The sequence below is a fragment of the Marmota monax genome, unplaced genomic scaffold (genome assembly GCF_021218885.2).
Source record: "Marmota monax isolate L192 unplaced genomic scaffold, Marmota_monax_Labrador192_F-V1.1 WCK01_AAM20220418_F8-fsc00451, whole genome shotgun sequence".
Taxonomy (NCBI): Eukaryota; Metazoa; Chordata; class Mammalia; order Rodentia; family Sciuridae; genus Marmota; species Marmota monax.
The window spans coordinates 210,010-223,559 of NW_026694711.1; the positions used below are offsets into that span (position 1 = coordinate 210,010).

Here is a 13,550-nt window from a genome sequence, read left to right on the forward strand (position 1 = left end):
ATAACACAATAGGAAAACTATAATCTACAACAATTTATGATAGATTTCAAGCAACTAGAAAAGAGTCCAAAGTTTTCCAACACATATAAATGATAAATGTTTGAGGATATAAAATTCTGATTACTCTGGTTTGGTCATTACATGCTATTTACATGTATTGAATTATCACACTATACCCCATAAATACATACAAATATTATGAGTCAAATTAAAAAGAAAAACAGAGTATAGCAGGTGAAAGAATAGCATGCATGATAGCCCTAGGATGGGAAAAAGCATGACAAACTTGAGCAACTTTAGAAAAGAGAGACCAGTGACTGATACACTGAGGTCTGTGGGAGGAGTAATAGGAGATGAGTTGGGCCAGCAGCTAAGGGGGAGACCATGCAGGGCCTTGTAGGCCATGGTAAAGATCTAAGCTTTCATCATAAGTGCAATGGATGTCGTTAGAGTAATGACATGATCCGGTTCATAATTCTAGATTAATCTGGCTTCTTATGAAGAACAGATTGAGAAGAAAGTAATAAGAATTCAATCTTGAGGTGTTTTCTATTATTGTCCCCATTTTCACAGGAACAACTAAGTGAAGAAGTGAAGTAATTTGCCTAGAACTACAAAGCTACTACATGATAGAGCCAGGATTTACAAGAGGTTATATCATCCCAGAACCTGTTCTTTTAATTGTGATACTGTATATGGACTGAGAATTCAGAAAGTTTGGTTTGGAGGTATGGATTTAGGATTTCATTGGCTTATTATATTCAGAGTCATAAGATTGCATGAAATCACACAGGCAGAGAATGTCGTTAGAAAATTAAAAAGGTTAAAGAGAAATCCTGAAGTACTCTAATATTTAGAGTTTGGTGGAGAAAAGGAGACTGAAATAGAGCAGCCACTGAGGTAAGAATAAACCATGGGTACTTTTACATAGAAATGAAAAGCAAAATACGCTTCAGGGAAGCATTACTGGTCAACTATGCCAAATGTTGCTGAAATATAAAATGAGCTAAGGACTAAAAAGTGAGCATTTGAGCTGGGATTGTTGCTCAGTGGCAGAGCACTGGCTTAGCATGTGTGAGGCACTGGGGTCGAGTCTTAGCACTGCATGTCAATAAATAAAATAAAGGTCCATTGACAACTAAAAAAATATTTAAAAAAATAAAAAGAAAAGTGAGCATTTGATTTAGTAACATGGAGGCCACTGGAGACCTTCAAAGCAGGCATTTAGTAGGCTCATGAAGTAGGAAGGAAGATTGAAATATATACTTTTTCTGGATTGTTAACTTGATTGGATTGAGAAATGTCCTGGAAACATCTAGGATTAAGACATTTATGGGTGTGTCTGTGAGGGTTTTCAAGAGATGATTGGCATGTGGGACAGCAAACTGCCCTGAATGTGGGTGGCATGGTTTAATAGATGGTGGGACTAAATGGAACATAAAGTGGAAGAAGGAGAAAATCACAAGAGATGCAAGTTATATTTTTCTTGAATGGGTGAATCTATTGCTGTTGCCATTTCCCATGAACACTGGACTGTAGCTTCTTCATATTTCTAATGTAGATGCTCACCAATGAGTCTCCACAGAATCTCCAGATTTTCGGTCTTGGACTGGGGCTGCATCATTGTTTTCTCTTATTCTCTGGCTCCAGCTTCTTGGACTGAGCAGATACTGGTTCCCCCTGATCCCCAGTGTGCAGATGGCCATTGTGGAACTCTCCAGCTTCTGACTGTGTAAGGCGATCTATCTAATAAGTCCCCTTTTGTAATCATACATATGCACAACCTGTTGGCTCTGTTCCTCTGGAGAACCCTGATAAATATATCATACCAAGGTGATAACATAAATGAGTGAAATGTTCAGGCAGGAACTGTGTTGAGTAGATGAGATCATGCAACATATAAAGGTTCGGGCAATGCTGATTTCCAACAGGCTGATGACACTCTGTAAAGCAGTTTTAAGGATGGAAATATAAATTTTCACATAAAATCTCTTAGTTTTTCATTATTGATAATCTATTCAAATTAACACATACATATGTGTGTATATATGCTGAGCATGTGTGTGTGCACGAGCACACACACACACACACACACACATACACACATATCACGGGCCAAACAAAATGTCTGTGGACCAAATTTAACCTATGGACTGTTGATTTGTGACCTCTGTTCTGTAGCAATTTCCATACTACTACAACTTCAGCCTAGTCTTAGCTTGCTTGATGCCAGTCTACTAAGACCCTCCATCATCGTTACAAATGAAATGGCTATACCATGATTTTTAGAAATATTGTAAATGCTCTGTGATGTCAAGAGTCTCTCATATTCTCTACAAGAAAGGTGACATGTCTAGGTAGTGATGATCCTGGAACTGGAGACCATCTCATTTCAAATCCAGTCCTCTTTCTACTACATCACAGTTGTATTTCACGTATTGAGGTTTCTTTGGTTTGCTATATAACTGATTGAGGTCCCATGTATAGTGCAGAATTGAATTAAATTTAACATGATTGGAGTGTCTATTATGAGCAAAACTCTGTGGTAGTCACTGAAAATGATTTGAAAATGAACAAGACACAGACCATACTCCCAAGAAGTAATGGAAGCACAGAAAAGTCAGGATTTGGGCTGAATCTGGAACAATGACTTGGTGAGGGAGACCTTATTTATTTTTTCATTCATTCCTTCTTTCATCTAACAAGTATTTATTGAACATCATTTTTTTTTTTGGCCAGGCACATAGTGAGTATAAAACAGTAAATAAGAAGATGACTCTGGTTAGCATAAGTAATAAAAGTTAAAAGTAAGGGGAAAGGGGGAATTTATGGAGAGGACAGTGGAATATGCTACAAAATTAGGGGAAGAGTTGACTCAGGGAAGGAATTATGTTAGCTCTAGGTACAAGAGAAGCATGATTTTATGGAACTTCTCTCCGGCTTTTGTAATATGACTTTCCACCTCAGGAATACGAGTTTCTGTTTTAATCCACAATACTATGCTCTTGGAAGGGAGAAACTATTTGGCCCAGTTGAGTCAAGAATCCTCCTGTGAGGAGGCTGAGACAGGAGGATCACGAGTTCAAAGCCAGCCTCAGCAATTTAGTGAGGCCCTAAGCAAATCAATGAGAACCTATCTCTAAATAAAATGCAAAATAGGGTTGGGGATGTGGCTCAGTGGTCAAGTGCTCCTGAGATCAATCTCCAGTACCCCCCCCCCAAAAAAAAAGACTCCTCCCCTGGAGCAAGTTCTTACGGAAAATAGAAAAAGTTCATATATCACAGGCAGTGGACATGACCATTACAGGACCATCTCTGGTTTCAAACCAGTTCCAAAGATGGCAATCCTTGTAATTGGACTACTCTGTTCCATGTGGTGTCTAACTGCTAATATCAAGAGGAATCAGATCAAGAGAATATATTCACTTTCCTCAGAAGTTTAATGTCCCAAAGTTTTTCCTGTTATAAGAACTTTCTGATATCAATGAACTAGCCAAAAGAAATAGAATTTCTGAGATAGAGGGAGCCTTTTGCAACAATTAATTCAACCTCTTTCATTGTACAGATGAGGAATATGAGGTACAGTATGCAGTCTTGCATGTACTCACATAGCAAATGAATGTAGTACTGGGTATATAGGAAATTGCTGACCTCTGTGGGTCTTTTCTTTGCACCATACTGAGAGAGAGCACAGCCATGGTATCCTTAAAGGTTCTGCAGAGTATCATGTACAGGTATAGATAGAAACTCAGCAAAAACTATGTTGCACTCATGACCAGAAAAACAGAGGCTTAGGTCTAGTAGTCTTTTTATGAATAACAGCTGAAGTACAAACACATGATGCATAAGCAAGAAAGAATATGTCAATGACTGCCCAAGACATCCCTGAAAGAAAGGATTATTATTCTCCTAAGTGTTCTGTTCTTGAGATTAAATAGCTCTTTGTCCTTTCCTAGTGACCTTATGACCTTGTATCAAGAAAGGATCTGGTATCCTTCTTCTCATGACCTTGTATCAAGATCATAGTTACAGAATAACTAAAACCATTCTTCTTGCTGTTTGTAATTAATGTCCTTAATTTCAGTCTTTCCTTAATCTTTAACCAATTAACGTCCAACAAACTGGTATGTATGCTTTCCCCAATATCATGACTGACTATAAGTTTAAGAAATTTATTACAATGGGAAATTAGTTGTCTCTAGAGCCACAATACCTGGGTTCAAATTCAGTGTCACCATTTTCTAGGGATGTGATTTGGGATGTCATTCCACCTCCACCAGCTTCTAGTTTTCTCATCTTAAAACAAGGATGATATAGTATTTAATTCACAGGGAAGTTGTGGAATTAAGTGTGAAAGAGCAAATATACATAATCTGATTCCAAAGGGAGAAATATATCTAGAAATACATCTATTAGTTGAGATGATCCAGGCCCCCAAGAACTTCCTGTCACTTATTTGACAAAACCAAGAACACTTAAGTCAGTCACCAGCTATCAACTTCAGATCCTAAAAGACAACCTAAAAGCCCACTGTCATTATGTCACTGCTCCAATCATGTTACCAATTTAGCCCAAAAGCAAGTTATCCAGACAGATGTTCTAAGGAAAAATAAATAGGGCAAGTAGTTTATAGTAGGTATCTCTTTGCTGCCATCTTTTTGGCTTGTTTAAAATAGACATTACCAGATAGATCCCTGAAGGCATCATCATCAATTGTCTTTAAACAAATACTTATTTGTTTAAATAAGTTCCAACTTATTTAAACACTTAAGTTCCAACTATATGGCAACCACTGTTCAGTCTGCTGAGGATACAGCAGTGAGCAAAACAAAAGTCTCTACTCTGAGTTCGAGTCATATTTTATCACAGAAGCAAACACACATATAAAATTGTTTGAAATTATGGTCAGGTTGTGATAAAAAGAAAATGGGATGAGGCCACATTGTTATTCTGAGTCATAGGAGTTATTTTAATCTGGTTGGTCAGGAAAAGCTTCCTTGAGATCTTTAGGATATTGGAGCCCACCATGGATAGAGTCTAACAAAAGGAAAAGAAAGTGCAGAGGTCCTGATGAAAAATATCATTATGGTTATGGCAGTGTGAACAAGTCAAAATAAATCAAGTCAAAGAGGTAGGCAGGGGATAGATAAGAGTTTGAATTCTAAAAGTGGTGGGAAGTGATTTTAAACAAAGGTATAAACTGGCTGTATTGGTCTTTTCAAGTTGCCCTTAAAAAGACTGATGATCATATACCTAATTAGAATAAATAAAATAATTAAAAATAAAATAAAATAACTGATAATCAGAGAATGGATTTTAGGCAGGCAGTGGTAGAAAAAGAGCAGTGATGAGACTCTTCTAGGCATCCAGTTGAGAGATGGATGTGGTCAGGGCCCGAGGATTAGTGGAAATGGTGTTAAGTGATCAGGTTCTGGGCGTATTTTTAAGATAGAGACAAAGGCTTTCCTGAAGAATTGGATGTGACTTGAAAGCAATCAGGTGTTGTCATTAACTGGTATGGAGAATGGCATCAACTGTGATTTCCGATGGGTCATTCTCATATTCCTGTAGGATGGAACCTTGGAACCTTCCTCTGAGTTTGAGCTGCCTATTTATGGAGTGGGGTCATTGGAATGGGGCTGCTATTTAGGGAGAATTAGAAGCATCCAACACATTTCTGGATATCACTTACTCTGTCTTCCCCTCATTCAAGTCAGAAACTGAGCATCCTGTGCCATGCAGAATGGAGAAGTCCAAAGGACCAGAGAGCAGTTGTAGCTCCTTCAGTGCAGAAACTGCATGGGAGTGGGCAGTGCCAAGGAGGGCGCCCCAGGAACTTTATTGGAGTTCTGGCAGGCTAGGGAAGCATTTTTACCAGAAACAAAGTGAAGAAAAGAAGTGGGGTGGGGTGTGGCTGGGCCTGGCTGGCTGGAAGGAGTTTGGGTGGAGCTGAGTTGAAAGCGTCAGGGCCGAGGGGGAGGGGAGGTCGCCACTAGCCACTAACCTCAACTGCTTAAACCCAGCAAAAATGTCCAGGGTATCATCGGAACAGCCAGGACCTCCGAGATTGTCTTTTCCCCCAAAGAGAGAAAAACTAGTTGTGCAATGCAGCTTTAAAAGGGCTGGTGATTGACAGAATGTGTAGCAGTGAATGGGGTGGAGCCGCTGGGTGGGGTCTGGGACAGGCAGCTGGGAGAAACCAAAAGGAAGAAAAAAGAATTTCATTGCCCCTGACATCCTAAAGCTGGGCGAGGGAAGCTAGCTAGAAAGGGTGGGGGAGGGTGTTACAGCTCACCTCCACTTCCACTACTGGCTAACTCTCTCACACCCTCTTAAGATAATTAAAATCGAATGTACACCGGCACTAGTCGGTTCCCATTCCCTATAATTCTCCACTGAACTAGGTTTGTAGTCCGAGGGAGTGAGGACCCCGGATCCACCAGCTCAATCCCGGCCCCGCCCAGTCGGCCTTGGCCCGGGGCTGGGAGGAGAGAATGCCTTCGGAGGCGCAGAATCAGAAAGTAAGTCCCTTTCATTTTGACTAACAACACCCCTTCTCTCCCCCCTTCCTTTTGCCACCTTTTCTGGGGTCTCCGCTGGGAGGAGATCTAGCTGCATTTCAGAAAGAGACTCTCAAGGAGGACCCAAAGGGTGGAGCAGGGTGGGGTGGGGTGAAAAGGGGAGGGGAGGGGAGGAGAGGGGAGGGGAGGAGGGGTGGTGCTTTCCAGCCTAGAGGAGCTGCCGTCAGGCGGGATAGGCACGTTCAGTTGAATGGCTGTACAGTTTGAGGCTTGATTTCTCCTCCTGAAATCAGAGCCTCACTTCCTCCCTTCTGGCATTTTCTTTTTGTCACACTCCAGCATCCCTCTCAGGTTGCTTGAAGCCTCCCAGCTTGGAGCTGGGACGGCTCCATCTTGTCTAGCTTCTTAAAGGAACAGTGCACGGTTTCAACTAAGGGAAGTCTGTACTTGGGAAATTCAATTTTAAGAAAGATGGCAGTGTCTCCTCTTGCTGTTACACCACCTGTATGTTGGGAAGAATTTATGTGCTTTTTCTTCCTCAGATCAACTTTAAAAACGATGCCAAAATGCACATTAGTTAACTGCAGGGGCAATGGGCTCTGCAATTTTAGCTGAAAGGGAATTTTCCATTTCCTGAAAGGTACCATGGTAGTATTTTACTTGAACAGATTCATTCATTCTACAAATATTTATTGAATGCCAAGTGCATTACCTGGGGCTATCATGCTGCTGGGTGGTGTGTGGAAAATGTTAAGGCCATGCAGAGTGTTGTTACTGACTCCTTTCTTACCTGATTGGTGACTGAAGTTACTTCTTAGTATATGGAAATAAATATTGAATTTGAGTCCATCATTTTCTAAACATATCTAACATGAATGGCTCTATGGTTCATGTTTATTGACTTTTCTTCAATGCCAGGCATCCATATGTTCAAATTCAAGAGACTTAGGCTCCAGATAGAAGACATGGGAAATCAAGTCAAAATAACATGCAAAGGGCTGGGGATGTGGCTCAAGCGGTATTGTGCTCGCCTGGCATGCACGGGGCGCTGGGTTCGATCCTCAGCACCACATAAAAATAAAATAAAGATGTTGTGTCCACCGAAAACTAAAAAATAAATATTAAAAAATTCTCTCTCTCTCTCTCTCAAAAAAAAAAAACATGCAAAGGAAAAAGGGCAGAATATAAGGAAGGTATAACCATTTCAGCCCATTCCAATGTCAAGTCAGGGAGATTGTGTCAGGAAGGAGAGCCTCACTAGCTCCCTTCTACTGTTAAATAAAGAGCTGGTGTGGCAGAGACTTGTTAAAAAGGGCCTTTTACGGACCAGTGACATCTGTCCTATATTTGTCTCTCTTTTGTTTCTTTTTAAGGGAGGGTGGCAGGACTGTGGATAGAGCATATTGATATCCCATAGGTGAAAGAGATGAAAACATATCATTTGAGGTTTTAGGGCTAATATTTCACTCTGAAAGGTTCTGTTTGGTTAACTGAATGACACAGTTCCCAGTACTCTGCAGTGTACCACTTTAGCTGTCCCTAGTATTAAATGACAAATGTAGAATCCTTCCCTTCTTTAATATGCTGGGTTTCATTCCATCCCCAGTGCCAGTTCTGGTTAAGGGCATGTGTCAGTTCTAGGGTCCTAGGCAACATTTAGCCAAAGTACCTTCCTCCATTCCCTCTCTCCTCAATAAATTTTCTAAATTTCAAAACAACCTTATTCCAAATGGCCCCATCATTGAGACTATTAGATTCAGGTAAAAAAGAAAGCCTTGTTCAATGTTTTCTTCTTCTTAAAATCCCCGATTTATAGGCTCCTAAAAACAAAGGAAAACACAAATACAACTGAAACATTCTGGTTGCTTTGACAGTGGGAGTGAAGTCTTATAGAGCCAAGGGTCACTTGTACACGTCGTGTCCCCTGAAACTCTGTTGTTTACACCCTTGCCTGGAAAATGGGGAAGGAACTATGTGTTGGTTCCATAGCCAATCCCCTGCATTTAGCATGCATATTATTTGCTAGGGGTGTCTGTGTTTCCATTTTAATGTTTGTCTCTTTGTTTTCATGTTGGTTAGTTTTTCTTTGGGGGATTTTCTAGTTGCAGGATATGAGAACTAGGCAAATCTTAGCTGTCATATAACAGCTTATCCTCTTTCTAGGACAATGAAAGACTTGTAAGCCCATTAGAAAGTATTAAAAAGTATTCCAGACAAGCAATAGAAATCCTTTCCCATAGTACTTTGAGTTATTTTGTGTGAGTCATTCTGCTTCCTGGAATTGTAGGGAATTTTTATCTATGGAAAGGCAAAAGGGTTTTATGAGGAATAATTGCAAAAAAACAGACACTTTGAATTTTCTTTTTATTCTTCTGTTTCTGCAATTTACCAGCAGTAGTTTTGATCCTGTGTCTCCTTTGGAATGCAAAGAGCTAGGCTGTTCTTTCCTAGACTGGAAAAACTTGAGTATTCTCATGGATGGCCCCTTCAGGTAGGACAGCTTGTCCCTACCTTTCCTTTTGCTAAATCTCTTCCTAGTTCTTACACAGCCTACAAAGGTAGAAATCTATAATGGAGAAAGGTATCATAACAAAAATAAATTGTGTTATGATGTCATTCATTCATTCATTCATTCAATAAATACATATGAGAATCTACTCTGTTACATTACTGTACAAGACTCTGGGAAAATAAGTGATTTTTGGAGAGTATATTCAATGAGGAGGCATTGGTAGAAGCTATAGACAATAAACAATAAAGGGGATAAGGTAGGAGAAAGGCTATAGGACACTGGGGTTGGGGAGAGTTATTTGATTTAGTCAAGGAAACCCTCTTTGATGTGGAGATATTTAAGAATATATCTGAGAGAAGTGAAGGGGCCATCCATGAGAATACTCAAGGGAAATGTATTCTAGACAGAGGAAATAGCAAGAGCAAAGGCTCATTGTACTTAAGGAATATCAAGAAGGTCAGTTTCACTGGAGAGTGTCAGGACATGAGGTCAATCAGATAGAGGGGGCTAGATCATATAGGACCTTGTGAAGATTTGGGCTTTTATTCTGAAAAATATATGAAGCCATTTTTGAATAAAATAATCAGTAAGCATTTTTATTTAAAATTATACTCCACAAAAGAGGATGAATCTTGAATTATCCATCTTAACAAAATCAAGGTGGATTCTATTATGTTTTGCATCCAGTATTCCTTTAAGAATAATTTAGTAACATATTGCTTATTGTTAATGTCAACTAATATAATTTTATTTTGTACTGACTATTGTTTTATAACAATTGTCTGAAGAATGTTTCAAATACATGTGAATAAAAAATACTTAAATGCAAAAAGTTTCTTCAATGTACTTTAACAAAAAATCAAAATAAATTTATTAGCACTGGAATAATTCTTAACTTTAACAAAATATTGCAAGATTTTATATCACTCTTTATCATGAAATTATGAAAATTATTTGCTTGGAGACTTTTTAAAACTCTTAGCCCTGTTGGCACACATGATTTCTCTTAAGCTATTCACTATATTCCTCAAGTTCTTCCCAGAAGGAGCCGCAAGGTTAGACACCTCATTAGCCATACGGAGTGCAGAGGGAGAGAAAAGTAAGAGGAAAAAGAGTTGAAAGAAAGAAAAAGGACCAAAGAAGTCCAAAGTGGAAAATGTGGCAAGAAAAAGTACTAGTCACACAAATACAAATCCCCTCAATGCTATACATCAGAAGTTCCACCTACTTCAGACCTTGAAAATTTCCTTTGTCATTGTACCTCCCCTGTAGGGATAAGATAGATGTGTGTGTGGAGAAACACTTAAGAGTTATGTTGGACTTCCTCCAAAATAATTCCCAATGGTGGCCACATATTGGAATCACCTAGGAATATTTTTAAAATATTGACACCATTATCCATCCTTAAAATTCTGACAAAATTGACTGGTGGATAACCTGGAAGAAGAAAATTTTTACTTTTTTTTATGGTGCTGGGGATTGAACCCAGGGCCTTGTGCATAGAAGGCAAGTACTCTACCAACTGAGCTATATCCCCAGCTCAGAAGACAGTTTTGAAAGAGCTCCCTAGTTGATTCTAATGTTGGAATCAAGGTTGAGAACCACTAGCTTAGAGATGATGTTCTCAAGAGTATGATATCTTGACCAGCAGGGACTTACTTGTGGACCTTTTACAAATGCAAAATTTCAACCTCTGCCTACTAAATGATTCAGAAACTCTTAGGGTTAGACCCAGCAATGTGTATTGTTCTCCAGGTGATTCTGATGTACACTGAAGTTTGAAAATCACTGCCTTAGAGGTTATTAATTTTTCCCCAGCCTCAACACACCAGAGGGAAATAATATACCTCTGTCAGTAACAGAGGCTCACTATGACAATCCCCATCCCATGTCAGAATCCTCATTCCTACTCCTTCAACCCATAATTTGTAATATATTTATGTGGCTCTTTGTATTTCATGTGTTATTTATTTTCATGCTTATTTCAGGGTTCTTTTTTTTTGTAGATCATTTCATGATAACTTTGTAAGGTAGACACTGTTATCATCTCCATTTTACAGATGAAAAAACTGTGGCAGAGGAAAGTAAAATGCCTTACCTAAGAATCATACAACTAGTAAGTGGAAGAGGAACATTTTCTCTTATATCTTGGGAGAAGTTGTTTCATCAGTTGGTTTCCTGCTCTCCTATCTTCTTTGATTTGTTCTTTTTTATTCTCCAACACATCCAACCATCCCCACCTAATTTACCTAACATTTATTGAAGGCCTACTCTATACCAGGATCTCTATTGAGCTTTTTATATGTATCAATTTAACAATGCTCAGAAAAATCCTATGAAGTATTATTATTATTTTTATTATTATATTATATATGTATTTGATACTATTATTTTTATAACTTTTCCTATTGTTCAGTTAAGGAAATTGAGGCACAGACAAATTAAGCAACTTGCCCAATTTCACACAGCTAGTAAGTAGCAGCTGATATCTGAAGCCAAGTCTATGAAAAGATTTTAAAAACACAGTTCATTTAGAGAAAAGAAAATGGGGTAGGAAGGTGAAAGAAAAGTTAAAATGTTCAAAAGGTGAAAGGATAGAAAACAGAAGAGAGATAGTACATGAAGGTCACAAAGAAGGAAGAAGAAGGAAAAGAGAAAGAGAAAAAATGAGGATTTGACTATTAGAGAAGAAAGGAGAAAAGAAAAAAAAAACTTATCGAAAACCCAACCAAACAAAACAAACAAACAAACAAACAAAACCCAAATCAAAACAACAACCACTACCCCTTAAAAATAAAAATGAAAAGAAAAAAAAGAGAAAAAGAGAAAAAAGAAACTAATATGTATATATATATATAAACCAATTAGGAGACAAAGAAAAACAAAAAATTCTTAATGAGAAATGAAAAAATTCTCTCCACTGAGGTGGTTGAAATTGTGGACAAGGCTGGATATCACCACTTATGCCAGACTATTCTTTCTATTTCTTCTTGGGCTATGCACCCCTTAGAACAAGGGATAGGGCTTACTAAACTCTTCCTCCTATTTGTGGGACTCACCAGGCTGGTGGCTGGAGTGGCCTGGGACTGAGCCTGGTTGAGATGACTCTCAGCTTCCCTGTTCACCAGGACAAGGTAGAATGAAATGGGAAGTACCATATGTTGGAGTTTTGCCCAGATGCCTAGGTCAATGTACTTTCAGGGCAGGGCTGATTCAGACTTCTTTGTGAGAATTTCCAGTCAGTAGCTGGGGTCTAGCTCTAATTGGAACTTTGGAACTTTGTCTGATGGTGTTTACTCCAGAGAGATTAGATCAACACACCCTAGGGCCAAGCAGATGCCAATCTCTGCAGGGTGTCTGGGTCTTGAGCAACTCCCCCAAATTCTATTTGCAAGGTCAGGTAACAAACCACCCTGGGTGAAAAGGGCACAGCAGGTCTCAAGCACACCACTGCAGCTGAATATGACATTCCAAGGCTCAGTCTCTGAATGTAATCAGCCTTGCCTGTTTAGAGTACTGACCCTCTTCAGTTGGTGCTACAAGCAATCAGAGTCAAAGGCAAAGTAAGTGGACCTCCCCTCCTTATGTCTGCCCTGAATCCCTCTGAATACAATCTTTTTTGTGCCTATTTCAAACACTTTCCACCAGATGCACCCGAGGTCACATGTTAAGTGCTAGCATGGACAGTGAAGCAATATTTGCTAGGATTTCCCAGGTTTCTATGGCAGTAAGCTCCAGCCTGATCCCCACAAGGGTGGGTTTTCCTCTCTCTCTCTCTCTCTCTCTCTCTCTCTCTCTCTCTCTCTCTCTCTCTCTCTCTCTCTCTCTCTCTCCCCCTCTCTCCCTCCCTCCCTCCCTCCTTAGAAGTTTGGAAACCTGGAGCATTTTTCAAATACCTCTTCATATTTGTCTGCTATGTTTCTCTCTTTGCCTTTGTGTTGCCTCTTCCCTCTGCAGTGACCTAGCATAACTGCCGCCATTGGCTTAGCTCTGATATACTCTTTCTTATCCTTTGCTCAAAACACCAGAGTCTCTGGGTCTCTCTGAGATGCTGACTGCCCAATATTGAATTACAATGAAATCCCTCAGTCACTCACTTCATTGAGAAGCAGCATTCTCATCGTTTCTGTTCTAAGCTGTGGAGAATCTGGAAAGTGTAGCTGCCTTCTACTTAGCCATCTTTGTTCCTTCTAGTATGGACATTTTAACAATATTGATTCTTCCAACCCATTAACATGGATGTCTTTCCATTTTTTTGGTCTTCTTCAATTTCTTATAGCAATTTTGTACAATTTTCACTGTAGAGAGCTTTCACCTCTTTGGTTAAATTTGTTCCTAAGGTTAATTTTTTTTTTTTTTTGTAATTTTTGTAAATGTGAAAGCTGAACTTTCTAATAGCTTCTTGAGATGGGCATGCATTTTTCTGGTCAATGACAATATGATAAATATGTAATGAATTAGAATAGATTTAAAGAGGTTTACAGTGTATTTTGGTACACCTTAAACCTTGTCATATA

General features: G+C 39.1%; 1 protein-coding gene across 2 annotated transcripts in view; it reads left to right on the forward strand.

The window, feature by feature from the left end:
- Nucleotides 1–6,222: 6,222 nt before the first annotated feature.
- Klf8 (KLF transcription factor 8) overlaps nucleotides 6,223–13,550 on the forward strand; it is a 275,905-nt gene continuing 268,577 nt past the window's right edge. For both annotated transcript variants that reach the window (XM_058572505.1, XM_058572506.1), the window contains exon 1: nucleotides 6,223–6,521. The gene's annotated coding sequence lies outside the window, so the exon portion shown is untranslated. The remainder of the gene's footprint in view (nucleotides 6,522–13,550) is intronic.